Below are 25,952 nucleotides of genomic sequence, written 5' to 3'. Positions count from 1 at the left end.
GGATGACTACTTGGTTCTGGGGGCCAAGCTTAGAGAGTTGGGGGTCCAGGTGGTCTTTTCATCCCTCCTCCTGGTTAGTGGAGGCTGTCAGTGGCAGAGCACCTGCATCCATGAGGTGAACTGGCACCTCCAGCGTTGGTGTCATCATGCCTGATTTGGCTTCCTGGACCATGACCTGCACTTCAGAGCAGAGGGCGTCCTGGGGTGTGATGGTCTCCATCTCTCCCCCAAAGGTAAAAGTTTGTTTTCTTACAGGCTAGTTGACCTCCTCCAGTGGGCTTTAAACTAAGTTCATCGGGGAATGGGGATCCAGAGGAGCAAGAGATAACTCAACCAGGTGTAGGACCTGCCCAGGTAAGAGCTCAGGTATATACCAAGGGACCAGTTGTCTCTCAGGAAGAGGGGGTGCCCAGGGCTCTCTCAGGGGGATTAAGGTATCTCTTCACTAATGCAAGAAGCATGGGGAACAAGCAGGAGGAGCTTGCTCTCCTGCTTGCAAGTAGTAAAATCGACCTGATTGGCCTAGTGGAGACATGGTGGGATGAAGCTTTTGACTGGGCAGTAGACATAGAGGGCTATAGGTTGTTTAGAAGAGATAGGAAAGGGAAAAAAGGTGGGGGGGTTGCGCTTTATGTTAGGGAACAGTATACCAGTTCTACCTTCCAAATGGGACCAGAGGAAGGCTTAACTGAGACCCTGTGGGTCAAACTTCAAGGAGGGCGGGGGGAGAGGGATCTGGTTGTAGGGGTTTACAACAGGCCGCCACATCAGGAGGAAGAGCTGGATCTGGAATTCTCCAGGCAGCTGGGGGAGGCCGTGCGTGCAAAGGATGTTGTGGTCATGGGGGATATGAATTACTCTGACATCAACTGGGAGGAGCAGTCAGTCAGGTCTAGCCACTCACGAAGGTTTCTGATGTGCAGGAGTTACTTGTCCCCACTAGGGGAAACACCATACTGGATCTGGTGTTAGCCTCTAGGGATGACCTGGTGGGGGAGGTGCTAGTACAAGGGAGGCTAGGGGACAGTGATCATGAAATGAGCCAGTTAGCTATTCAGAGAAAGGTGGGGAGGGTAACTAGCACAGCGCAAATGCTTGACTTTAGGAAAACTAACTTTGATGTGCTCAGGGCAGTAGTCAGGGAGGCACTCAGAGCCCAGGGGGTAGGTAGTATGGGGGTTCTAGAAAGGTGGTCCTTCCTCAAGGAGGCTATCCTTGGGGCGCAGCAGGATGCGATTCCACTGCACAGGAAGGCAGGAAAAGGGTCCAAGAAACCTTCATGGCTGAGCGTGGATATCCAGGCTGGCTTGAGGGCAAAGAAAAAAGTGTACTGGCGGTGGAAGCAGGGGGCAGAGACAAAGGATGAGTACACCTCCCTGACCCGAGCTTGTAGGGATTTGGTAAGGGAGGCTAAAGCAGCACTGGAGATTAGATTAGCTTCTGGGATTAAGGATAACAAAAAGTCCTTTTTCAAGTATATAGGTAGCAAGAAGAAGTCTCGGGGTAACACTGGACCCCTATGAGGCAGGGTAGGACAGGGCAGTTGGTGACGGACGCGCGAGAGAAGGCAGAACTCTCCAACAAGTTCTTTGCCTCCATGTTCCTGTCTGATGACAATGGGGTGTTCTCGAATGATAGCGTAAAAAGACCCAGGAAGGATGCGAGTCCCCCAACTGTTAGTTCAGACCTAATTAAGGATTATCCGGAGGACTTAGATGTGTCCAAGTATGCGGGCCTGGATGACCTTCATCCACGGGTGCTGAGAGAATTGGCTGGTGTCATTGCAGAACTATTGGCATGGCTGTTTGAGGACTCCTGGTGCTCGGGCCAAGTCCCTGAGGACTGGAAAAGGGCCAATGTGCTCCCTATTTTCAAGAAGGGGAGGAAGGAAGAGCCTGGTAACTACAGGCCAGTCAGCCTCACTTCTATCCTGGGGAAGGTCTTTGAAAAAATTATCAAGGGCCACATTTGTGAGAGCCCTGCAGGAGAAGTGATGTTGAGGGGTAACCAGCATGGTTTGCTGCAAGGCCGATCCTGCCTGACTAACCTGGTCTCTTTCTATGACCAGGTAACAAAGAGCTTAGATGTAAAGGAGGAAGTCGATGTCATCTTCTTGGGCTTCCAGAAGGCCTTCGACACAGTGTCCCACCCAATTCTGGTGGGCAAGCTGAGGGACTGCAGCACTGATGAATGCACAGTCACATGGGTGGCAAACTGGCTCCAGGGGTGCACCCAGAGGGTGGTGGTGGACAGGTCGATGTTGACCTGGGACGGTGTGGGCAGTGGAGTCCCCCAGGGCTCGGTCCTTGGGCCGGTGCTGTTCAACATCTTCGTTAGCAACCTGAATGAGGATGTGGAGAGCACCCTGTTCAAGTTCACTGATGACACTAAGCTGTGGGATAAAGTGAATCCACTGGCAGGCAGGGACTGCATCCAGGCAGACCTGGATAGGTTGGAGAAGTGAACGGATCTGAATAGGATGCGGTTCAACAAGGACAAATGCAGGGTGCTGCACCTGGGGAGAGGGAATCAGCATTATGGTTGTAGGTTAGGGGCTGACCCTCTCGGCAGCACAGAGGCAGAAACGGATCTTGGAGTCAGGATTGACTCTAGGATGAATACGAGTCGCCAGTGTGATGAAGCAATAGGCAGAGCCAACTGCACCCTGTCATGCACCCTGTCGGGGCATCACTAACACGTCCAGAGAGGTCTTGCTCCCCCTCTCTGCGGCTTTGGTCAGGCCGCAGCTGGAGTACTGTGTCCAGTTCTGGGTGCTGCACTTCAAGAGGGACGTGGAGAACCTGGAGAGGGTCCAGAGGAGGGCCACTCATATGGTTGAGGGCCTCCGTGGCCAGCCCTATGAGAAGAGTCTGAGGGACCTGAATCTCTTCAGCCTCCTCAAGAGGAGACTGAGGGGGGAACTTGTGGCTGCCTACAACCTTCTCAGGGGCCACCAGCAGGGACTCGGGGAAAATCTGTTCACCAGGGCCCCCCTTGGGGTCACCAGGAACAATGGCCACAAGCTGAGGGAGGATAGGTTTAGGTTAGATATTAGGAAGGACTACTTCACTGTAAGGGTGGCCAGAGCCTGGAATAGGCTTCCCAGAGAGGTGGTGCTCTCACCTTCCCTGGAAATCTTCAAGAGGAGACTGGACAGGCACCTGGCTGGGGTCTTATGACCCCTGCCACCCCCAGTGCTCCTTCCTGCCCATGGCAGGGAGTCCGACTAGATGATCTGTCTAGGTCCCTTCCGACTCATTGATTCTATGGTCCCCCAACAGTGCCACGGTCCCCACACAATGGGTACGGCTCTCACACAAGGGGTATGGCCCCCCAACGGGGCCAAATGGCCGCCACAGGGGCTATCACTCCTCCCTCCAAGGCCCACATGTCCCACCCCAGTCCCTGATTGCTACCCCTCCTGGCCCCAGGCCCCACCAACTGTTGCAGCCCCCCAATGGCTGCCTCATCCAGCCTCACCCCTCAACTTGCGAAGAGAAAGTTACCACCATGGTCCCCTCCCCCCCTCCTCCAGCCCCCACAACCCCTTGCTTACTGGCACTGGAGCCCTGGTGCTGAACACATGGTCTGGCTGGCCATGTGTTTCAGCACCAGGTTGAGGGGCCAACCACAGAGATGCTCTGGAAGCCAGACCATCTCCATGGAGGATCCAGCCTCCAGTTGCCTCAGGGTGCCTCCGCCTTTTTAATCTTTGATTTTTTTAGACCCTTGGATATCCAGAGGTCTATTTTTTTTGTTTCCACATGTGCCTGTTGCCCCACCTCAAAGGGGTTTGAGACGGAGCTAGAGGCATGTATGTGCTCTTCTGGACACGGCCTGTAGGTACAACCTAATGCTCATTGACATTGATGAAAAGACTCCCATTAAACTTATGGCCTAATCTAATGCCCTTTAACATGACTGCGAATCTTTCTACTGTCTGCATTGTTATCTGAATGAGACACTGTGTGCTGAAGCCTGAAAGCCGCCTCATGCTGAATGTGCCGAGGGCCCACTGATGTCAGTGAGTTTAATGCAAAACTTTTTCCCAAGACCCCACTATGGGGTCTATGCTGGACAGTATAGGCATGAAATACTGAAGTCAGTCATAACATTCTTTCAAAGGATATAGTTAGTAAGAAATCATGGTGTTTAATTCTTCACATTTGGGATATTTAATATTCAGAGTAACCATTGAAGAGTGTGTCCATACGAATTGTGATTGGTGCCAGATACTTGCTTTTAATAAAAGTTAAATAAAGTAGTAATACATTCAAATCTATTATTATTCAATTAATATAATTTTCAATTATTCAGTTAATGTAATCCTTAAAGTAAACCATTCTCTTCAAATCTCCAATTGTATCTTGTTACACTGATAAATTAAGTTTATAATTAAAAATGAAAATGATTATAAGAGGAAGAAAATTGTTTGCAAAGGGTGTTAAAATTGATTTTTGCTAGAGAAAGCACCAAACACTTTTTTAATAAAGCAGTCAGACTGGGATTGGACACAAGATCTGCAACTGCCACATTTAAAGATTAGCTCCCATCCTCCAAGAATAACCCCCTTGTGTTGATTTTAATTATGAATTGACTCCATTAAAAAGAAATGACCTTACCAGGCTCTTGGTTCAGATCATGCATACTTTATATGCAATTTCATATTACTGCTAATGTATTACAAATAATTACCTTATTCAACTGTTCAGAGGTTAAACAGACTTTTTTTTATATTTCACAAAGAAAAATAAACACTACTATGTAGATCTAAGCCTTTACTGAGGAAAATATATTGAACTTTCTCTTCCCAAGTCTCCTATAAGACCACGTCTTATTAATGGAAATTATTTGAAAGGCTCATGTGAAATGGGAATTAATATATGAAACACACTGGTTTTTAGAACTTTTCCTATTGCACAGTTATCTATCTCTTTATATGTGTACATATGCTTTGGCTTTTACAGAGTTATAGGGAAGGGTAGGGAGCAAATGGGGCTTCAGGTTAGTTTTGTATTCTCCAGATCCTGGGCCCTGTATATGCCAGCTGATCCCAGGGGGTCCCTGACGAATTCTCTAAATCAGTGGGCATGTCTACATATGCTGCTTTGGTGCCATTGTTACTCAGTACTAAAAGATGGTGCAGTAACAGCTCTTACCGTGCTGTGCATGCCACATATTTTTAGCACTGTCACCATAGTGACATGCTATAATGGGGGGGGTGTCACTAAGGTGACATAGCTGCAGTGTCATGGGTTTTGTCCATGGACACTACGTCACTGTAGCACCTTGCTATGGCAACATAGCATCACGTGTAGATGCGCCCAGTGAGGACCATCAGTTTTTGGCAGGTGTGCCACAGAGATTTGCTCTGCATATTCCTCAATTGCCATTCCAGCCCCGTTCCCCTTCCCAATCTCCTGTTTCATTTTCTTCTTCCTGTCCTATCTGCCACTGTGCTGTCTATTGCCTCCTCAGTCTGCCACATGTCACTTGTGGTACCTGTGCCACAGATTGACCACCCCTGCTCTAAATTATGGTGTCAGTCAGTTGCAACAAGTGGCTTTTAATTACATCTGGGCATTGCTGGCATCATACCCTTTTATTCCCCAGCACCAAACTCAATGTTAATCATAGGAGGAAGTGGCATAGTCACCATTAAATTAATTCTTTGCCCTCAGAAAATGTCTTTACTCTGACATTACTGAGATTACTTTATAATGCTAAGCAATGCCACCTGTAAAGCTACTTTGCCCCAGTGGAGTTAAGTGAAGCGGCCATGGCACTATCATGTCTGTTTATGCATTGTTTACCTATACTTTTATTTATTATGCACACTGAATTACACAAACATGACAACATTGCACATTAATAATAGAATATTAATTTTTGCTGAAAAGAATTTATAAATGTTTATTATGTGCCTGGCTTTACCACCTAACTTATATTAGTGCTTGCAAGATTGCATACCTGCAACCTAGTACGTGAAATTTGGAATATTTTTTTCATATGTGACAATTGACTTGTATAGGGAAGGCTGTGTATGAACTGTAAAGCAGAGAGAACAGGGGGCGTTTAAATTAATCAGATTCTAAGGCAACAAGGAAGCTCATGCAGTTTATATTCACAGGAACTAAAAACATAATTTTTATGACACCTTTCAATAAAGCTTTCAAAAATATACACTTGTAGAAGCAAATGATCACTTAGAGTGGAATGATTTGTTTCCTTTTTGAATTAAAATGAGCACACAATTGATTTGTGCTTGTTGTTTGCACTCTGCCTTTCTCTGCAGTCATTTCACATCAACTCAATGAAAAGCCCAGAATAGAAGATAACTATGCTCTTTTGACTCTTCACCAAGTGTAAATTTCATTGTTTTTAAAAAACATTCCTGCCTATTAAAACTGGTGTTTTGTGAAAATTACATTTATTACTTTCTTACCTTAGCTTTAGAAGAGAAATAACTTTTTGCCACCCGACTAAACATTTGACATTTTGAAAGGTAAAAGCTATGCTGTGTCATAAATAACATCTTTAGGTCAGGACAATACTATTCAAATCAAAGAAAGGGGGTTGAACAAAAATATCACCTCAATTCAAGGGCAAAATAAAAGACAGTAGACTAGAAAAATCTTTCCAAAGCTTGTGCTAGCAATAGGGTCTTCAGGGGAAGATTTGTCTGCGCCAGTGGGATCAAATCACCTGTCAGGTTTCTGAAGGGACACATCAATCAGATTTGACACATTGCTGATTGCTCCATTAAATCACCACTGTGGTCTTGATTTGTCTCATCAGGTCAGATGAGTTTTTTTTTAAGGCTTGAGAGGATAAACTGTTTTTCAAATTTCCTGATTGAAGCCTCTCCAAATAAATCTGTGTTTTGCATTGAACTAACCTAATGGACCATCAAGCTCTATCCTAATAACAAGATACCTTACAGTAGACACTGCACTGCTGTTAGACTTGTCTAGTAAGGGTGTATGTGTTTTTCCATTAAAAGCTACATTCAATGCTTGAGAAACTAAAGTTCTATTCCACAGGTTTACTGTTAGCATTTAGGTCAGAGTTTAAAAACAAAACAAAATAAAATAAAAATAAAAATAAACTCTGGAGAGCCAAGGAACTTTCAAAATCCAGCACTTCCCCTGTAACAAAGTAGCTTTCATTATATTCATAGATTTTATCTTGACATTTTGTGATGCACCTGGAGCTTTGGATACATGCATTTTTAATTTATCTAAATACATGAATACATTAAATTATCAATACTCTAAATATTTTCCCTTCCTTCTCATGAATGTGGTATGGGCAAATAACTACATTTTAAAGGGCCAAATCTGTAGCTGGTGTAATTCCACAAAGGTCAACTGGTTTATTACAGGAATTATCTTAACCTCTTGGGTCTGCAAGATTGACAGCCAGCACTTTCTGACTCCAGGTGAACAAGAAATTATTCAAGATAGTTTACTTACTATATTTTTCCCCATTTCTGCTGATATAAGATAAGGAAATACAATGGTTCACAACATTTTCACACTGGGAGAAAAATCCAGGTTGGCCCCTTAGGCTAAGTACAGACATTCAAAAAGCCTAAGGCAAATTTGCTCCAATCTATGCTGGTTTCTCTAAATTGTGTAATCTGGATCACAAGCAAATGGTACTCATGGTCACCCTTCAGTTAGAGGAGGCAGGCATTTTACTGCAGTGGCTGAGGCCAGAAGGAAGGGGGTGCTCCCACACACCTCCCAGCCTGCCAGACATTGCTGAAGGCAGCTGAGGCCAGCCAAGCAGGGGCAATCCCTGATTGCCTACCTAGCACAAGCCCCCAGTCCCCTGCTGTCAGCCACAACCAGCACAGCCCTATTATGGGGGGAGGGGAGGGGAAAAGCAGAGGCCTTTGCCATGTGGATCCAGCCCCCACCAGACCCAGCCAGAATAGCTGGTGAGGTCCACACAGTGTGGGGCATTTCCCCCATCATTGTGGATGCCTGTCTGGATTGGCTGGCTGGCTGGGTTGCACAACCAGGTAGACACAGTGGTGGGGGGAAAAGCTCCAATTTGCAGGCCCCCCAGCTGGAAAGACCCCAGCTTGTGGGGTGGGGATGGCAAGGGACTCTGTTCTCCCAACTGCTCAGAGGCAGTGACTTGTGGTGGGAGGAGGGGGATGGGGCTATGTACCCCAGTCAGCTCAGCTGGGCAGGAACAGCTGTGGGGGAAAAGCCCCCACTGCAGCCTCCCCCTACCCCCACCCTCTGCTGACAGGCACAGAGAGGAAACAGCGTTGGGGAACAGGGGCTTTGTTGTCTCAGCTGTATGATAGCCCGTGGATGGAGCCGACCCGGCTCAGCTAGACCAGGTGAGAGTGGAAGGAGGTTAGCCCACCTACCCTGCAAAGCAGGGCACTATGGCGGCAGACAGTGATTTAGCTTGAGTCAGGAGGGGCTCTGGGAGAAGACGTTCAACAGACCGGTCTAACCTAAACTGATTAAATGTGATTAACCTGATTAAGTCAGTCCATATCTATTTTAAACCAGGTCCCACTATTTTTAACCAGGCAATGTGCACTTAATTTCTGTTCTGTTACAGGTTTAGATCGGTTTCCAAACACTTATACAAGTCTATGTATAATTTTTGCACATGGCCTTCGACTACCCAAAGCATCGGGAGCTAGGAGCAGCAGGGAGCATAAGGACACAGGCACACACGTGTCTTGCACACACGTGTGCCCCCTTACCTGACCCGGAGCGGAGGCGAGAGCAGCAGAGGTGAACAGAGCAGCAACGGGGGCAGCAGCAGCTGATCCCCCTAAGGTAAGTGGGGCCGATGCAGCTGAGCCAGATCCAGAGGGGAAGCCCCCCGGATCCCTCTTAGCTGAGCCAGTAGGGAGCCGCGCTCCTGAGCCACGCAAACAGAGTGCGCAAACAGGCACGGTCTGTAAGAGCACGCCGGCGTTTGCGCCGGCGTTCATGCCAGAGGGGGAGCAGGAGGGGCCGAGAGACCGACTCATGTTAGCGCGGGCCAGAGGACCCAAACTCAGCTAGGAACTCCTATGATGGTCTCGACACAGAGTGCTGCCAGGGCCCCTGCCCGGGGGGCGCGGCCTTCCCGGGGCTTGTCTGAGGCCTGAACCCAGACGGAGCCCGCGGGGGGGCTGGTATCCCCCAAACCCTTGGCCTGCGGGACCTGCCCAGCAAGGCCTGGGGGGGCAGGGACTGGGGACCCCCACACCTGTCCTGCAGGCGCCTGCCTTAGGGCCCTGGAGGCGCAGGTGAGGGAGCGCCAGGAGGAGGTTAGCAGGCTGAGGGGAATCAGGGAGGCAGAGGAAGAAATTGACAGCTATTTTCTTTTCCTGCAGGGTTGTACGACCAAGGAGGATGCACCTCAAGATAAGCCCTCCACTGCTAAGTGGCTGACGGTCACCTCCCGTTCCAGGGCTGCTCGAGACATGGCAGCACCAGTTCCTACAGTCCGGCTGGAGAACAGGGATGAAGCTCTGGCAGCCCTGGAGGAGGAGGACGGAGAGGACGAAACCAGGGAGGAGGCAACTCCATGCACACCGTGTCCCGTGCAAGCTGAAGGAGGCAGGAAAGCCAGGAGGAAGAAGAGTTGCATAATCGTCATTGGTGACTCCATCCTGAGAGATACGGAGGGCCCCATCTGTTGCCAGGACCCCTCGGCACGTGAGGTATACTGCCTACCTGGAGCGAGGATTCAGGACATGAAAGGGATGTTCCAGACCATAATCCAGCCCACCGATTATTACCCCATGGTCCTAGTCCATGTCGGCACTAACGATGTGGCCAGGAGGAGCCCTGATCGCCTGATGGAGGACTACCACACTCTGGGGTGTGTGCTGAAGGAGATGGGCGCACAGGTGGTTTTCTCTTCTATCCTGCCAGTGAGTGGACGAGGCAGATGGCATGAAACATGCATCGTGGAGACCAACTGGTGGCTACAGGAATGGTGCTTCGAGGAGGGCTTTGGCTTCCTCAGCCACGACCGGCACATCACGACGAGAGACATGCTGGGATGGGACGGGCTCCACCTTTCCCCTAAAGGTAAGCGTGTGTTCTCTTCTAGGTTGGCGGACCTCCTTCAGCGGGCTTTATACTAGGCTCGTCGGGGGAAGGGGAAGATGAGGGCGGAGGAAATATCAGAATGCCAGACCAAACAGCACCCACAACTACAGCCCAGCCCAGATCAACAAGTGAAGCAAGCAAACAGGTAAGAGAGAGGGGCCAGGGTAACACTGGGACTAGGGGGTCAGTACACACACCCACAGGAGGCCTCAAATGCCTCTACACAAACGCTCATAGTATGGGCAACAAGCAAGAGGAACTCACCCTCCTGCTGGCTGACACCAGCCCGGACATAGTGGAGATTACAGAAATGTGGTGGGATGAAACGCATGATTGGGCAGTCAATGTCAAGGGCTATAGGCTGTACAGGAGGGACAGGATAGGAAAGAGAGGTGGGGGCGTGGCGCTCTATATTAAGGAGGAATACACATCCTGGTTAATTAGCAAAGAGTCAGGGGAGGGGCACTCTGAAGTGCTTTGGGTTAGAGTACAAGCCAGTCAAGGGGAAAGGGACTTAATGTTGGGAGTCTACTAGAGACCTCCCAACCAGGGAGAAGAGCTTGACCAGGAATTCTTGGGTCAGCTCACAGAGGTAGTGAAGGCTAAGGATGTGGTAGTCATGGGTGACCTGAATTTCCCGGACATCTGCTGGGAAGAGCAGTCAGCCAGGTCTGACTGCTCACGTAGGTTCTTGGCCAGAGTGCAGGACCTCCATCTAACCCAGGAGGTGCACAGCCCCACCAGGGGGGATGACTTGTTGGACCTAGTGCTGGCCACGAGTGATGACCTGGTGAGGGGGCTGTGGGTGCTCGACCACCTGGTGAATTCACCATCCAGCGCAAGGTGGCAAAGGCATGCAGTAAGGCAGCGGCCCTAGATTTTAGGAGGGCAGACTTAAACGAGCTAAGGCAGATAGTTGGAGAAGCACTGAGGTCCTGAAGGGGAGGGGAAGGGAGGGGAGGGGAGGGGAGCCAGGTGTCCACCCTAGAGTTCTAAAGGAACTGGCCGAGGTCATTGCAAGTCCCCTGGCACAACTTTATGAGCACTCGTGGTGCTCTGGTGAGGTACTGGAGGACTGGAAGAGGGCCACCGTGGTCCACATCTTCAAAAAAGTCAGGAAGGAGGACCCGGGAAACTATAGGCCGGTTAGTCTCACCTCGATCCTAGGCAAGCTGTTCGAGAAAACTATGCTGGCACACATCCAGGAGGGGCCAGCAGGGGACTGCATGCTTAGGGGCAACCAGCACGGGTTCATCAGTGGCAGGTCCTGTCAGACCAACCTGGTGGCCTTTTACGATCAGATCACCAGATCATTAGATGCAGGGGTAGCAGTGGATATAGTCTTCCTGGACTTCCGGAAGGCTTTTGACACTGTCTCTCACCCTGTTCTCATTCAGAAACTGGGGGGCTGTGGTGTAGACACCCACACAGTCAAATGAGTCACCAACTGGCTGGAGGGCCGCGCCCAGAGGGTGGTAGTGGATGGGTCGTTCTCAACCTGGAAGGACGTGGGCAGTGGGGTCCCGCAGGGCTCGGTCCTCGGGCCTGCACTGTCCAACATCTTCATCAGGGATTTGGAGGAGGGGGTAAAAAGCACCCTGTTCAAATTTGCTGATGACACTAAGATGTGGGGGGACGTGGGCACATTGGAAGGATGCAACAGGCTACAATCAGACCTAGACAGGTTACAAGGGTGGGTGGACGAGAATAGGATGGGCTTCAACACAGACAAGTGCAAGGTGCTGTACCTGGGGAGGAACAACAGACACCATACCTACAGGTTGGGGAACTCCCCTCTTGTCAGCACGGAGGCGGAAAGGGATCTGGGGGTCATCGTTGACTCCAAGATGAACATGGGCCGGCAGTGTGGAGAGGCAGTCAGGAAGGCCAACCGCACCTTGGCATGCATCCACAGATGCATCTCGAGCAGGTCCAAGGAGGGGATCCTCCCCCTCTATACGGCACTGGTCAGGCCGCAGTTGGAGTACTGCGTCCAGTTCTGGGCGCCACACTTCAAGAGGGTTGTGGACAACATGGAGAGGGTCCAGAGGAGGGCCACTGGTATGATCAGGGGACAGCAGGGCAGGCCCCATGAGGAGAGGCTACAGGACCTGAACCTGTTCAGCCTCCAAAAGAGAAGGCTGAGGGGGGATCTTGTGGCCTGTTATAAACTAGTCAGGGGGAATCAGCAGGCATTGGGGGAGTCACTGTTCCCCCGAGCACTGCCAGGAGTGACCAGGAATAACGGTCACAAGCTGGCAGAGGGTAGGTTTAGGTTAGACATCAGGAGGCGCTAGTTCGTGGTCAGGGTGGCTAGGGTCTGGAACCAGCTTCCAAGAGAAGTGGTGCAGGCTCCGACCCTGGGGGTGTTTAAGAGGAGGTTAGATGAACACCTTGCTGGGGTCGTTTGACCCCAATACTCTTTCCTGCTATGGCAGGGGGTCGGACTAGATGATCTGCTCAGGTCCCTTCCAACCCTAGAAACTATGAAACTATGAAACTATCAACATCATTAAAATGTAGGTGTTTGGATCCAGAAGGGTGATTCAAGGAAACAGGCTTATGCATGTAGGCTCCTTAGAGCCAGTCAATAGGTGCCTCTAAAGGACAAGCTAAAGATTCCAGATACTGAGCTGGAAGCCACCTGGAGTTTGCACATGGTTAAAACTAAACATTGAGGTGTTTCTAAACTCCTGCCCTTTTTTCACTTAATAGCTTGATCCCTAAGAGTTTCAACTGCCACAACAGCCATAGCACAAGTGTTTACATTGCCACCCCTGTCAGATTCCAACAAACATGCTAAATTCTGCGATATACTTTATTATCAACAGTCTCAGATATGCATGATTGCAGAAAAACATCAAGTTTGTGACAAGGACACAAGAAAAAGAAGATCTCAAGAGCAACTCATTATTTATGTCATGCAATGGGCCTAACCTTTTTGGCAGGCATGCCACAAATTAACCTGCCTGCCCAAGTGGCATACCAATCCCCTTCCTCTGCCTGATATTCTGCTCTGTTTGTTGTTCCTTTTCCTATGCTCCGTGTCTGATCTGCTGCTCTGCTTTCTGCTCCTGCTTTGCAGTTTCTGCCCCATCTGCTTTTTGCACAGTTTTTTGTCCCCTTTCTTTTCTGCTCTGCTGCCTGTTCCCTTCCCAAGTTACTGGATGACACACACAGAGGCTGCCCATGTCACCTGTGGCACTCATGCCACAGGCTGGCCACCCCTGATTTTTGGAATGGGGGTTTCTGGGCAGCAGTAGCTTAGAAGCCCTTGGTGATTTTCAATAAAAACATGATAGGAAAAAACTGTAGAGAAAAACTCTACACAGCACACTGCCCCTTTTTAAACATTGCTCTATAAGACTGAGGACACATTGGAAACTGATGTAAAGTAACACACTTCTGAACAAAAAAAAGGGGCGGGATATTGTGACAGGAGGCCTAGGGCTCCTGTCACTTTAAGGGGAGAAGATGCTGCAATTAAAGACCCAGGTCAGCTGATTACAGGCTGGCTGCAAGTGGGCAGGAAGCCAGGAATCATGAAGCCTAGGCAGGAAATGGCTTGTTAAGAAAAAGGGGAACACTTGTGGCCAGTCAGGGGACCACTGCAGATAATAGGCTGGCTGTAGTAGGCCTGGTAGCCTCCAGCTAGCTATAAATCAGCTGCCTCCCAGCAAGTGGGCAGATGGCCAGCTGCAGACAAGAACTAGCCTTGGGAGGCTGAGCTAAGCAGGAAGCAGAGCCAGAGCAGCAGATCACTACGCCAGGCAGACAGTCCAGAGGCAAGGGACTGCAGCCTGCTTGGCTAAGCCCTAGCCCTAGCTGAGGGGGCAGGCAGGTCATCAGCCAAAGGGAGGGAACACCAGTGGGGAGCAGGACAGGGCAGGGCTTAGGAAGCAGATAAGGGCAGTGCCTCAGCCCGCTCAGGCAGTCTGGCCCTGCAGGCTGAAAGGGAAGAAGCTCCTGAGCAGGGAGGCTAAAAGAGACTGCCTGGCTGACCCGAGAGGCCCTGAGCTCTGCACACATGATGCCCACAGCCTACAGGGAAGTAGAACTCAGGATGAGGGGGAGTGTGGTGGTTCAGGCAGGGAGCTGAGGATACAACCCAGAAAGGGGAAGCTTTATTTTACACAGTGAGGGAGCTGGGGTCTGTGTTGGGACCCAGTGTGGGGATAGCTTTTGGTTACAGCCAGAGGGTTTCCTTATTGTGTTGTAGTTTGGATTTGGGACTGCAGGGGAAGTTTGGAGGTCCCAGTCATGCCTGCAGGGCATGCAACTGCCTTAAGCCTAGCCAGGGGTGAAGCAAAAAGCAAGAGTAGTGGAGAAAGGGTCAAGGGCCCAGTGTGAAAGCAGGGTGAGAACCACTGTCAGGGATCCATAGCTTATGAGGGATGAGAACCAGGGTCAGGGTGATGATTATGTGGCTGTGGCGACAGCTGTGACTTTTATGGCCTCCCTGCCACCCAGAACCCTACGTCAGCACCTGGAGCTAGCCAATAGGTAACATTAAGTCAGCATTAGGACTACTACCCTAGCCATCCCATCTTACTTACACTACTGTGTATTGGTTTGTACAGTTGTGGTTCTTTTATCTGGAGCCTTCATGGTTTTAAGATGTGCTTGCATTTTTTAATTATTTGATTTTTCACTTGACGTTTGTTTGGTATTCACTTTGATGTCGACATTTTGACTATGTTGTTTGAGTTACATTCACTCTAAGGAATTAAGCCATCACTTTGGTATTTTAATCCTTATGAATCATTGTTTGATGGATGTTTAAATGGCACATGAAATAAACCCCTGAAGAGATAGTAGCTGTGTTTCAATTTAACGTTTGAGCTGCTCCTGTTGGTGAATATCAGCACAGAAGGCTGGAATAAAAATCTATTTGCAAATCCAAACTGTACAAACAATATCTACCTCAGAGAATTACCCCATGGTAAACAGAAAATAAAACTATAGTTTAAGGCACAATATTATTAAAAAACCCAAATGTGGGAAACATTTTGAGCATAAAAGATTGGAAGTTTCCATTATTATTTATGAGGATTTTATACATTTTATCTTTTGAATGATAGTTTGTGGCATTTTGTTTATTTTCAATCTACACCATTTAGACCGTGTGATAGAGCATGCTAGATATACTTCCTTTTTAAAGCGAAACAGTAAACTAGAAAGCTTAGTGGAGCTCAAGTCATTAAAAAAAATCTGCCTCCAATAACCCTGTACTATTTAGGAAGACTATGGGGAATGGATTTTATTTGCCTTATATTAAATGCAGAAAGAGGAAAAAGTTGACTGTGTGTTTACTTTAGTCTATAAAAATCAATTTTGGAGCCGGTAATAAATATGCACACATTTGCTTTTCCAATAAAGAAAATTCAAATTTATTTTAATATGAAAATTTTCTGTTATTTTTATGAAGTGATTTTCAGTATAAAAATAAATCAGAAAGAACAGTGGCAAAGAAAAACAAATCTTAGGAATATAAAGATTGCTGTTGGCGATCAGATCTTGGGTCCATCCATATGCAGACAAGATGCCTTAGAACAGGGGTTTCTCAATTTTTTTGAACTCCAAGCACGCTTTCATAGTTTGTATGAGTTTAATGGCATCCCATTTCAAAAACTAGTTGCACTTGGTTTTTGATTGAAAAAAAAATAAAAGTAATTCCTTCTTTGCAAAGAACTTAGGAAGTTGAGAACAAAGCAGAATGTTTCTGACATTGTGGATTCCTATTTGAAATCTTTGGGCTTATCTTGTAAATTATTAATGTGTAAGTGCTTGCACACCTTACAGCTCTTATGCTGTGTGGTACCCCATGGTAACCTTAAAAGGATCTCTCAGCATCCTGACTGAGAATCAGTGTCTTAGAGCAGGGGTTTTCAACCTTTTTCGATCAGTGTACCCCCCGTGGCTGGATGCAGAGCAGCATACCCCAGTGGCTGCAGGCCGAGGGGGGGAAGGGGGGGGGCGTGCTGCTTTCTGCGGAGTGGCAGCAACACCTGTGTGTGGGCTTCCCCTGCCTACCATGTCCAGCCAGGCAGGCGGTGTCTGTGTAGCGGCATGGAATGCTGCGTGGTGGCGTTCCATCCCCGCCTACCCACGCATGCCCCCTGGTGCTTTCTCAAGTACCCATTTGGGGTATGCGTACCCCCAGTTGACAACCCTCATCTTAGAGGAATCTATCACCTAACTTCTACTTTAGGATTTTATACAAGCATCCACCACAGCAGAACCTAGCAGATAAAACTGACCAATAACCAAGTACAATGAGTGGACTTAATGGAGTCTTTGCCTGTTGTCCCTTGTTGAGATACAGTAATTGTGCATTGTTTTGTTTCATTCAACCATGTGATCATTTGTATAGTTTTCATTTGTTTTATTGTTAGAAGGGATATTACAGTTGTGTGTTTCTTGCTATAATAGAAAAGCTTTTTTCAAAGAAAAAAAAACTTTTTGCAACATTTGCTAAGCATGGCCAGAGAATGTTTCAGGAACTTCTTTTTATACCCACATCCTGTCCACCAAGAAGGTGTTTGCCTCCAACTCTTTCATGACTCTTCAAATATTTTAAGATCATAACAGTGTTAGCAGCTCATCAACTGAAAGTAAGTCTTTATGTACAGGGGCTTTGTCCATTCATTGTTTAGAAATAGTTTGGTACACCCAAAGTAGATGTACCAACCAAATATAAAGGCAGCAGGCAGTTGCAATTTAGCTGTATTCTTCACATTGATACAAAAATACTAGTATGTTATATATTGTTAACATCTTTAGATACAGTAAATTAAAGTTATTCTCTCAGGGAATTATATATGTATACAATGCAGTGTCCAGAAAGGTTCAAGAAGCCCTATGCAAATATGATGGCCATATAGCTTAGATTAGTAAGGAATTCAAAATTTCCACTGGTGTTCTATTGAAAGTTGAAGAACTTGGGAAGAATCAAATATAATAGACCATGTGGTATGTGATTTTTTTCCATTATCCCTAAATCTATAACTTCATTTTTCATACAGCAGTCTCAAGATTGGTTTAAATCATTTCTCCATTGCTGGAGAACAAATAGCTACTCTGCTACAATATATTTTTATTAAGCTGCTTTATAATACTTTCGTGTGATGTTCAGTTGGCTCTAAGAAGAGACTAATCATTTGTTCAACAATCTGCAGGAACAACGTTAATTAATTACAATGGGGGAAAAGCCTTCCAGAAATGAAGTATCTTTTCCAAAAATAAGTTTAATCACTAGACAATTCAGAAGAAAGTTAACTAGCCTATATTAAGATTTCACATGTAAGATACTTACCATTCAAAATACAGATATGGAGATGCAAAGAGTCTCATACATTACACTGATGATGTAAAAGGTCTGACAACATAAGACAAGTTCCTTATTTTTTAAAAAAAGATCTTGTCTTAGGATGTATAATCTGTTGTTTAGTTTCATGTTCTGAATTTGATAACTTGGTAGCTTTCAGTATACATAAGCATACTTGTTTCCTATTGATTTGCATTGATCGTTCTTTTATATTTCATTCTTTTGTTCAGCTCCTAATTCTGGTATAAAGCTTGACTGAATGTACTTTGGTAATAATATCAAAGGTGAGAGTAATTTGAATACTGTAATATATATTATTTCTTTCTTTCAAGGATTGGTATAAGTAGTACCATAACAAAGAGTAGGTTAGTAGGGAATGAACCCTTGGCACTGATTAAGTAGGGGTGCAGAAGGGAACTCAGGGTTTGCATCACCCTCTTATCAGCCATCTCCTTGCACCTTCCCTGCTCTGGCAGCAGGGAGGGCAGAAAAGGGGTGATAGCTTGTGGTACAGGATCAGTGACTGAGTAAACTGCTGCTGGGAGAGATCACATGTCCTTTTGCCATAAAAAACAGTGATTTTCTTGGCACAGGCAACAAAAAAGGAAGTATCATCTCCCGCAGCATGGTGAACTCATAGCCACTGCTCCTGTGTTTCTGCTACTCTGCCCACCCCCCTCCCAGAGCCAGAGCCAGAGCCAGAGCCAGAGCAGAGAAGGTTCCTGGTGTCTGTGGGAGGTGCAGTCCTGCCGAAGGTGCCATACTGTTGAGTTATGCCTTTAGGGTAGAGGCAGAATTCTATTAGAAAATAGGAATTTGGGGAACCTTAGCAATTTGAATCAGATCCCAGTGAAGGGCTCAGATAAAATGTGGATGCTAGGCTGGCTTTTCTTTCCTTCCTCCCAGTTTGTCAAGTAGAGCATTGTGATTACCTCAGGAACTTCCCAGTTTGCTCTGTAGGAAGTTAGTAACCTCTTATTTCTTAGTTTGTTCCAGGATAATTCATTTACAGCCTGTCTTTAAATCATAATTTGGTATCTGTGTTTGTTTGTGTCAATAGGATTGTTTTGCATGCACATTTACCTTCACCCAGTTACAAAGTGGCATAGGTATTTCATTGTTCAGGAAAAGCACTGAATAAATAAGAGAACCTAGTTTTATTAAGTAGTATTAAATATTTATTAAGTTACACATGAACTGGTATAAGTGATCTGGAACTGGTCAACACCCGTAACCAAACAGAAGTTTAGTGCACATAGACTGTTTAAAACTGGCAGAATCTGGCCTAAGATAGACCTAGATCAGTATAGTCTCAGACTTAACTGATTTCAGTTAGACCAGTATATTCAACTTCTGTACCAGATCCCCTACCAACTCAGGTAAGATCACTGCCCACAGCATCCCAGGCTGTTTTGTGGCCCTCTGCTAATGTCCCATCACAGGTTTTGTGGGCTCTTTGCCTAGCCCTGCCTTCGGCCTGCAGTCAGCTGTCAGCAGCAAGTGGGTGGGGAGGGGAAAGAGACTGTCTATAATCTCAGTATTTTTAAAAATCTTTTTACAATGTTTCTAGGCAGTGGGGGGGAACTCGCAGAAGGAAGGATAGGGCTTCTCAGTGCTGTGGTGAATGGCAGATGGTGGCAGCAGGCACCAGCAGCCTCACACCATGTGGTGGATAAAGGTGCACTCCACAGAAGAAAGGATCAGGCCACTTAGGGCCCCAGGCAGTGGCAGCAGGCACTTGGAAGCATTGTAGGAATTGCAATTGCAGGAATTGCACTAGGCAACTCCTGCCACCCTCTGCCATTCACAGTATTGCCAACTCCCATATATACAAGTTTTTCACATCCCAGTGTAGGGCGCCTGCATGCCCTCCCCCGCACAAAGGGCAAATGTGTCTTCTGTTCACTTCCGAATTAACCTATACAGCTTATAGAAACAAGTGTAGGTTAGCTCGATTCCACCTAGGGCTTTTTGAAAATCTGTACTTAGCCATAGAAAAGAGGCAAATATTCAGGACTTGCATTGTGAAATTTTGGGCAAATTAGCTTCAGTGAAATGTGAAAACTAGAGTTATGATTAAATTCTGGTTCAGCCTGAACTCTGGTGGCAAGAACAGTGTCTCTCCAAAATACCCTAAATACTTTATTTGTATATTGTTCTTCTACATTGTTAGCAAAATGGCTTTATTTGGTTATGAAGTATTTTTACCCAAAGCAGGTTGAAAAAAATGCATGCCCCTTTATATGTAAATGTTCTTATTCTTTTTCATTTTTTACTATGATTTTAAGGATTTTTATTTTTGCAATTCCTTCAGATAAAAAGAATTAAGAGGAGCTGTGTTCCTATTCACTTCAGCAACAGGTGGATTTAATAAGACTCTTCCCTTATTCTGCAAGCCATCAATTTCCCTAACAGTTCTTGTATGTGATTGATTATTTTTGTTACCCTCCATTTCCCCCCAAAGCAAACAGGGTTTTTTTTCTTATTTTTTACTTGGACTATATTTTTTTTGTTTTTCAAATATTAAGTTCTGATGTAAGTTCTCCTCATTTTACTTTCATAAACCTCCAACCACCCTTGCAGTTTCATTTCCCTTTATTTGTACCTCTCATGTCTCTGTTCTACAGTATAGTTATCTCCGTTAATTGGATATTGTTTTTCACTTTCAAATTCTGCTACTACAATTAAATACTGCCTGCTGGTCTCAGCTGAGAGCAACCAGCATGATTTATGTTCAGACTAGGCTTCTATTCATACAGAGCACAGATTCATCACACTAACATTACATTTTTTTTATTTTTAATATAATTAAATCTGATTTACTTTTCTCCTCTCACTAGATAGATTTTTTTTTTTAATTCTATTTTCATAAAGGACACAGAGAAGGAAATCACAGAAAAGAAAAAACTGTAAACATACTTTTACAAGCAGCAGGTCATGTGCCAAAGTATGTCACACTGTAGCAGAATGAGGTCCTGAACCACCAAAGATCCACCATTCATGTTTATGAGATTAATAAGAACCATGACTAATACTGATCAGAATGGAAGGACAATTAAAAGCTAGTGATCAACAAGAATGCAATCTTTCTTCCCCAGTCATTACTATATAGTGACTCTATATACTGCATTTTTTTTCCATATACAACATGCACCTTTCTTACAAAAATTGGCTGCTGGAAATTTGGGCTCACATTTTAAGCAAGGAAATTTGGTAACAGAAGCTTTTGAAGCACAAGCCTTTGCAGAGTGAAAAGACAAAATAACAGTGTTCCTAACTGCAAAGAGGGCAGCATAGTGAGCAAGCATGTGGGTCGCTGTAGCTGCTGAATATGGACAACAGGAGCCTTTTGCCTCCCAGCAGATGCTCAAGAGGCAGAAGCTGCTACTGGCTCTGCTGTGTTTCTGAAGCAGATCTGAACTCCAGGTGTTGGGGCAGAGACTAGGATTGGGCACTCGGCTAACCTGGCAGGTGCCACTGGCTATCTGACCAGATCAGCTCAACAAAAGAAGAGTTGTCAAGTAGTTGGGCTCAGCCAGCAGCACCTGTGATATCCTGCAGCTTGAGGGGTGTCACGGCAGCAGCAGTTTAGCACAGCTGTTCTCTCTAGCAGAACACTTGGCATCTTCTGCTATCCAGCATCTCTGCACAGGGCAGCAAAGCATCTAGCTAGATCTCTGTTGTGCAATGTTGTGTAATGACTTCAGAGGAGTTGGCTATCTCCTTACTTCTGCAGGTGGCATACCTTCTTGTGGCTTGTGACAGATGACCTTTGATTTGTGCCAGACTTCAGCAGTGACCATGTCTGTACATGTTGGATTTTTAGACAGCTGCATCATTTGTCTGATTGTCACTGATATCATATTGAATGCAATTGTATCCTCAGTGGCCTACTTTCCTTTTGGACTGAACTCACTGCTTTTTTATTATATATTGTAGCATGGCATTGCAAATGAAAGCTGCCTCTGATCCTTTCATCTCAGTAGAGAAGGCGTGAATGTCTGAAACAGCAGGTTTCACCCATTTACACTATTGAGGTTCATAGTGGGTATGTCTACATGAGATGCTTTACTATGGCAGTAGCATGGTTTACTGCACAGTAAGCATGTGCATCTACATGTGCATGTGCTTACTGTACAGTAAACCTTGCAAATGCAAGTAGCAAATTTACTTTCAGTTAGTAATAATGGAACAGTACCACATTGTAGATGCCTGCTCCCAGTCAGCTGGCCATCATTGCTCCCTGCCTCCAGGAGCTGCATGCTGCTGGGGCAGGCTCTGCCACCAAAACCCAGGCAGGGACTATGTCCCCCTGCCCTGGCAGCAGGGAGCTCCCAGTCAGCCCCTGGGCTAGCAGCCTAGAGCTCCCCCGGTGATGGCAGGGGTCCATTGCAGGGTCCCAGGAAGTGTGAGCAATTTACTGCAGTTAGCAAATCTGCCCCGCTTCCCTGCATATGTAGATGCCTGCCAGAGAATGACTGACCTAACAACTTAAAATAGAATGTGAAAGCCATGAAATATTATCTATGAGAGCCCCACAGAAATGAGTGACAGTTGAAAACATCAATTGTCTTATAACTTATGAATAAAAAATACGCCTAAGCATCATATCAGTTATTATTAATGTAGGAATTAATTTTTCACAGACAGTAAAATCCCTATTGTCTATTCTAAACAGTTATCAGAACAAGGTGGAGGGAAATGCAGCTATATTCATATCATGGTCCCTGTGACTACCAAATCAAACTGCTCTCTAATTCAGGAAAAAGGACTTGGTAACTTATCTTCCAAATTCTCCTGAATGTGCTGGCATGTCATATTAGAAACTGCATATCAGCAATTACCCCCTTACTATGATTTTTACAAACAAACACTGAAGGCCTTTTAAGCTTCACAACTCATCCTCATTGACACACTCATTCCACTGCTATTATCTAATGTCACATCTAAAGGAAGACTTCTTCAGCTGATTTAATATCCAAGGCTGTGATCTAATAATTTTTTAGTTTTACCTTAATCAAACAGAGGTAAAATGTGGGAACACTAAAACTGTGCAGGCTCTGGTTGGTAAGGAATTGCTAACGTTCAGTCAGTCATACCCACTGAATGCTGTAACACGGTTTAGGAGGCTTTCTGTTTTATTTTTGCATGCATGTTGCCAACTGAGCATTGGAAGTGCTCTACTGTTCTTTCAAGTTGTGAAAACAGCTGTTTTCAAGCATCAAAATGAAATTCATAAGCCAGATTTCAACAATTTAATTTATCTAAGCTATCCCGATACTGATAGTGTAGGTACGATCCATTTGTAAGCAGTTTCTTGATTAAGTCTTTTTAGTGCCATTTTTGATAGCCAGTAGCAGTGTGGTGTGAGCATTTGTGAACTATTCTGGTTCTGAACTTCTGCTGAGATCCTGTACTACATGAGGAAATTTATGCTAATTGAAGCACTGTATGCACAATACTACATATACTGGAACAGCATTTCCCAACTGGTGTTCCACATGCGGCATACTGGTGTGCCATGAGGCAAGTTCAGGTATGCAGCAGAATAGTGGGCTGGAGCCACACCCCACACCTGCTGCCACCACGGACAGACGAATAGACGGCAGCGTGGTTCTAGCTAGTGATCTGCATCTGCTCATTGTATTCAGACGTGCCCCTCCGCCCACCCCACTCTGCTCCCAGCTGATTGCCCCCCCCCCAGTGCATGCCCAGCTGCTTGCCTCCCTCCTGCCCCCAGCTCCATGCATGGCTGATCACCCCCACCCACCCCACATTCAGCCAGTGTGTGCAGGATGGGAGAGGCCCCGTAAGTGTGCTGCCAGAACCAAAAGGTTGGGAAACACTGGACTGGAGGACTAACCAGTTACAAGCTTGATGGTCCATTATTCTCCTATTGAGGGACTGCCAATGATGATGATGGTCTCTGAGGCAATATCGTTGATGAAGTGCTACAGTTACCTTATTTTATTTATATTTATCTAAGTTAAATATCTAGATCCAAGCTACATGACGGTTTATTTGAAGGTAAATATATCCTTTGAAGAAACTGGAGCTGATATTGCAGACATATTTTACAGAAATTATGATTTACAACCAGAACAGTAAGCTCATTGACTCTGTAGAGGCATACTAGCATAATCCCTGCTTATATTTTGAACTGAAGTATCCTTTCTGGAGAGTTTCCTAAGCATAAATTTGTTTGTGAGTCTTGCTAATCTTTTATTTCAGAGCCAGGAGACTCATACAGTCCTACTGGTAACAATGACTTCAAAACAAAAGTAAAACCATTTCCAATATTTTTGCAGTAAACATCTGATTTTGCCTCCAATTGCCACATCAATGGGGTCCATCTTATTAGAAAGTTGCCTCTGGGAAATCTTATCTATAATCTTTGGAATGACTAGAGATTTGTCCAGACAGGAAGGAGAGAAGTAAAATTTTAAAGAGACAGGTCTGACATTCCAGGCCTGAAGTGGAGTTCCAGTCAGGAAAATGAAAATACAAAGCTGTGAAATCAATCTCTGCATTTGCCAAACAGAGTACTACTGCAAGCCATTCTTGGTTGCTGACACAAAAACCTCTCTAAACTCCCAAGAAGACTGCTACAGGCCAGAGGCAAGATGCTGATGCAAACAAGAAACATACCTTTTGAAGACAAAGGGCCTGTGTGATTTCCGCCTTTCCCAGAAGCATCAGGAACAAGTAAACCATGAGTTAGCTGGGTCATTTCTGACAGCACTTTATTAGACCTTATAATCACATTGTTTGCCTTCTAGAATCTTTGGTGGTAATGTCCCCCTTCCACTATCCAGAAGCTGGCAAACACATGGACTTTTTGCCTCTGTACATCCTTAGCTAACTCATAAAGTATGTGGTAAGTTAGTAATCTTATCCAACTCATGAAGTATGCGGTAAGTTAGTCTTTGAATATAGAGAATACATTAATTGGGGCTCTTTGCAGAGCGCTGTTCTCTTTTAATTTGAACCTAGTTGCAATAAGTATTGTATGTTTAGCTTTTTTCTACAGAGTCCTATTTTCAGTGTTCCCATTAGGGCTGTGCAAAGCTTCGGATTGCAATTCAGATTCAGAGATAATTCAGACGATTTGGAGGCTGAATCTATTAATCCAGATTGAATCACTAGAAGTTTTAGGCTTTCCAAATAGATTAGGAGCTTCTGAATCAATTCAGAAAAGATTCGGTGATTCAGAGATTCGACCATGGGGTATAATGAGGAATCAATTAAATATCTATAACTTTGTTCTTTTTTGGTTGATTCAGATAAAACTTACAGAGGTGGTACTGCTGCTGAGGGCATGAAGCCTGCCGAGGTTCAAGGTGATAGGTGCAGGGGTTTCTGGGAAACTGCACCTCAAATCCTGAAAGCAAAACTCAAGTTGTGTGTGTTAAGCCACAGTGGGGTGAAAACTGTAGGGATGGTAGCTCTTGCTGAGGTCACATAACCTGCCCAGTTTCAAGGGGATAAGTGCAGGGGTTCTGAGAAACTGCACCTCAAACTGCTGACAAGCAAAACTCATGACATGGGTGACACTGTGTGTGTGCTAAGGCACAGGGGGCTGAAAACTGCAGGGGTGGTAGCCCCTGATGCAGCCAGAAAGCCTGACAGCTGTCAAGGAGACAGCTTCAGGGGGAGTCTGGGTTCTGGAGCCCTGCACCTCTTGCTGCAGGCAGGCAAAACTGATAACATGGGTGCTTGTGGGACCATGTGTGTGTTCAGGTGTGCCCTTCCTGGGGCTGGGGCCTCTGCACAACCTGGGAGTGTGCCCCCATGGGACCTCCTCCTCCCCTATAGCCTCAGTTTGGTTCATCACTGTAAATGATGGAAGGTCAAAATAACTTAGCTGGCTCAACACCAATAGCACCGGCAGCATCAAAGGTACCCAGATGGAACTGTCACAAAGCCTTTCTTTTTATAAAGGAATTGACAACAAGACGTAAAGATGCTGTGTTGGATATATGTTACTTGTGGTGTGTGAAGGCTTACTTTGTGTTTTTATGTTTATATGTTTATTATGAAAAAAACCTGAAATAGTTAGAAAAATATATCTTAGGAAGCTTTTGGGTCGAAAAACCCTTTGTCAGACTGAGGAAGTACATGCAGTTGGTGTGTCTTCTGGTCCTGGATGGAAGGAATAGTAAAGAAGCCAGAGACTGGCCTGGCACTCAATGCAGGCAAGAAAGCCAGTCAGTGAAAATGGAAATGGAGGCATTGTGGGGTGAGGGATAAGCTGGGGGTGGGGAAGAAGAGGGATGTAGCAGCGCAGGTAAAAGTGCAGAGATAACTGGGGAGTCAGATGTCCAAGTTTTGCTTGCCTGAGGCCAGAGGCGCAGCTCCCCAGAACCCAGACTCCCCCTGCAGTTTTCAACACCCTCCCTGGTGCCTTAACACACACACAGTGTCACCTGTCATGAGTTTTGCTTGTCAGAAGTGTGAGGTGCAGTTTCCCAGAAACCCTTGCACCTATCTCCTTGAAACTCGGGAGGCTTTGGGGCATCAGGAAGAGATACCACCTCTGCAGT

The 25,952-nt window shown here is 45.9% G+C and overlaps 1 pseudogene; it reads left to right on the top strand.

Moving 5' to 3' along the window:
• The first annotated feature begins 9,055 nt into the window (after positions 1–9,055).
• Positions 9,056–25,952, top strand: part of LOC149872792 (uncharacterized) — a 48,850-nt pseudogene continuing 31,953 nt past the window's right edge.

This window comes from Crocodylus siamensis, chromosome 1, assembly GCF_052110815.1.
Source record: "Crocodylus siamensis isolate JL-2025a chromosome 1, ASM5211081v1, whole genome shotgun sequence".
NCBI lineage: Eukaryota > Metazoa > Chordata > Crocodylia > Crocodylidae > Crocodylus > Crocodylus siamensis.
The sequence above is the reverse complement of the archived record's forward strand: the minus strand, read 5'-3'. Positions and strand labels throughout refer to the sequence as shown.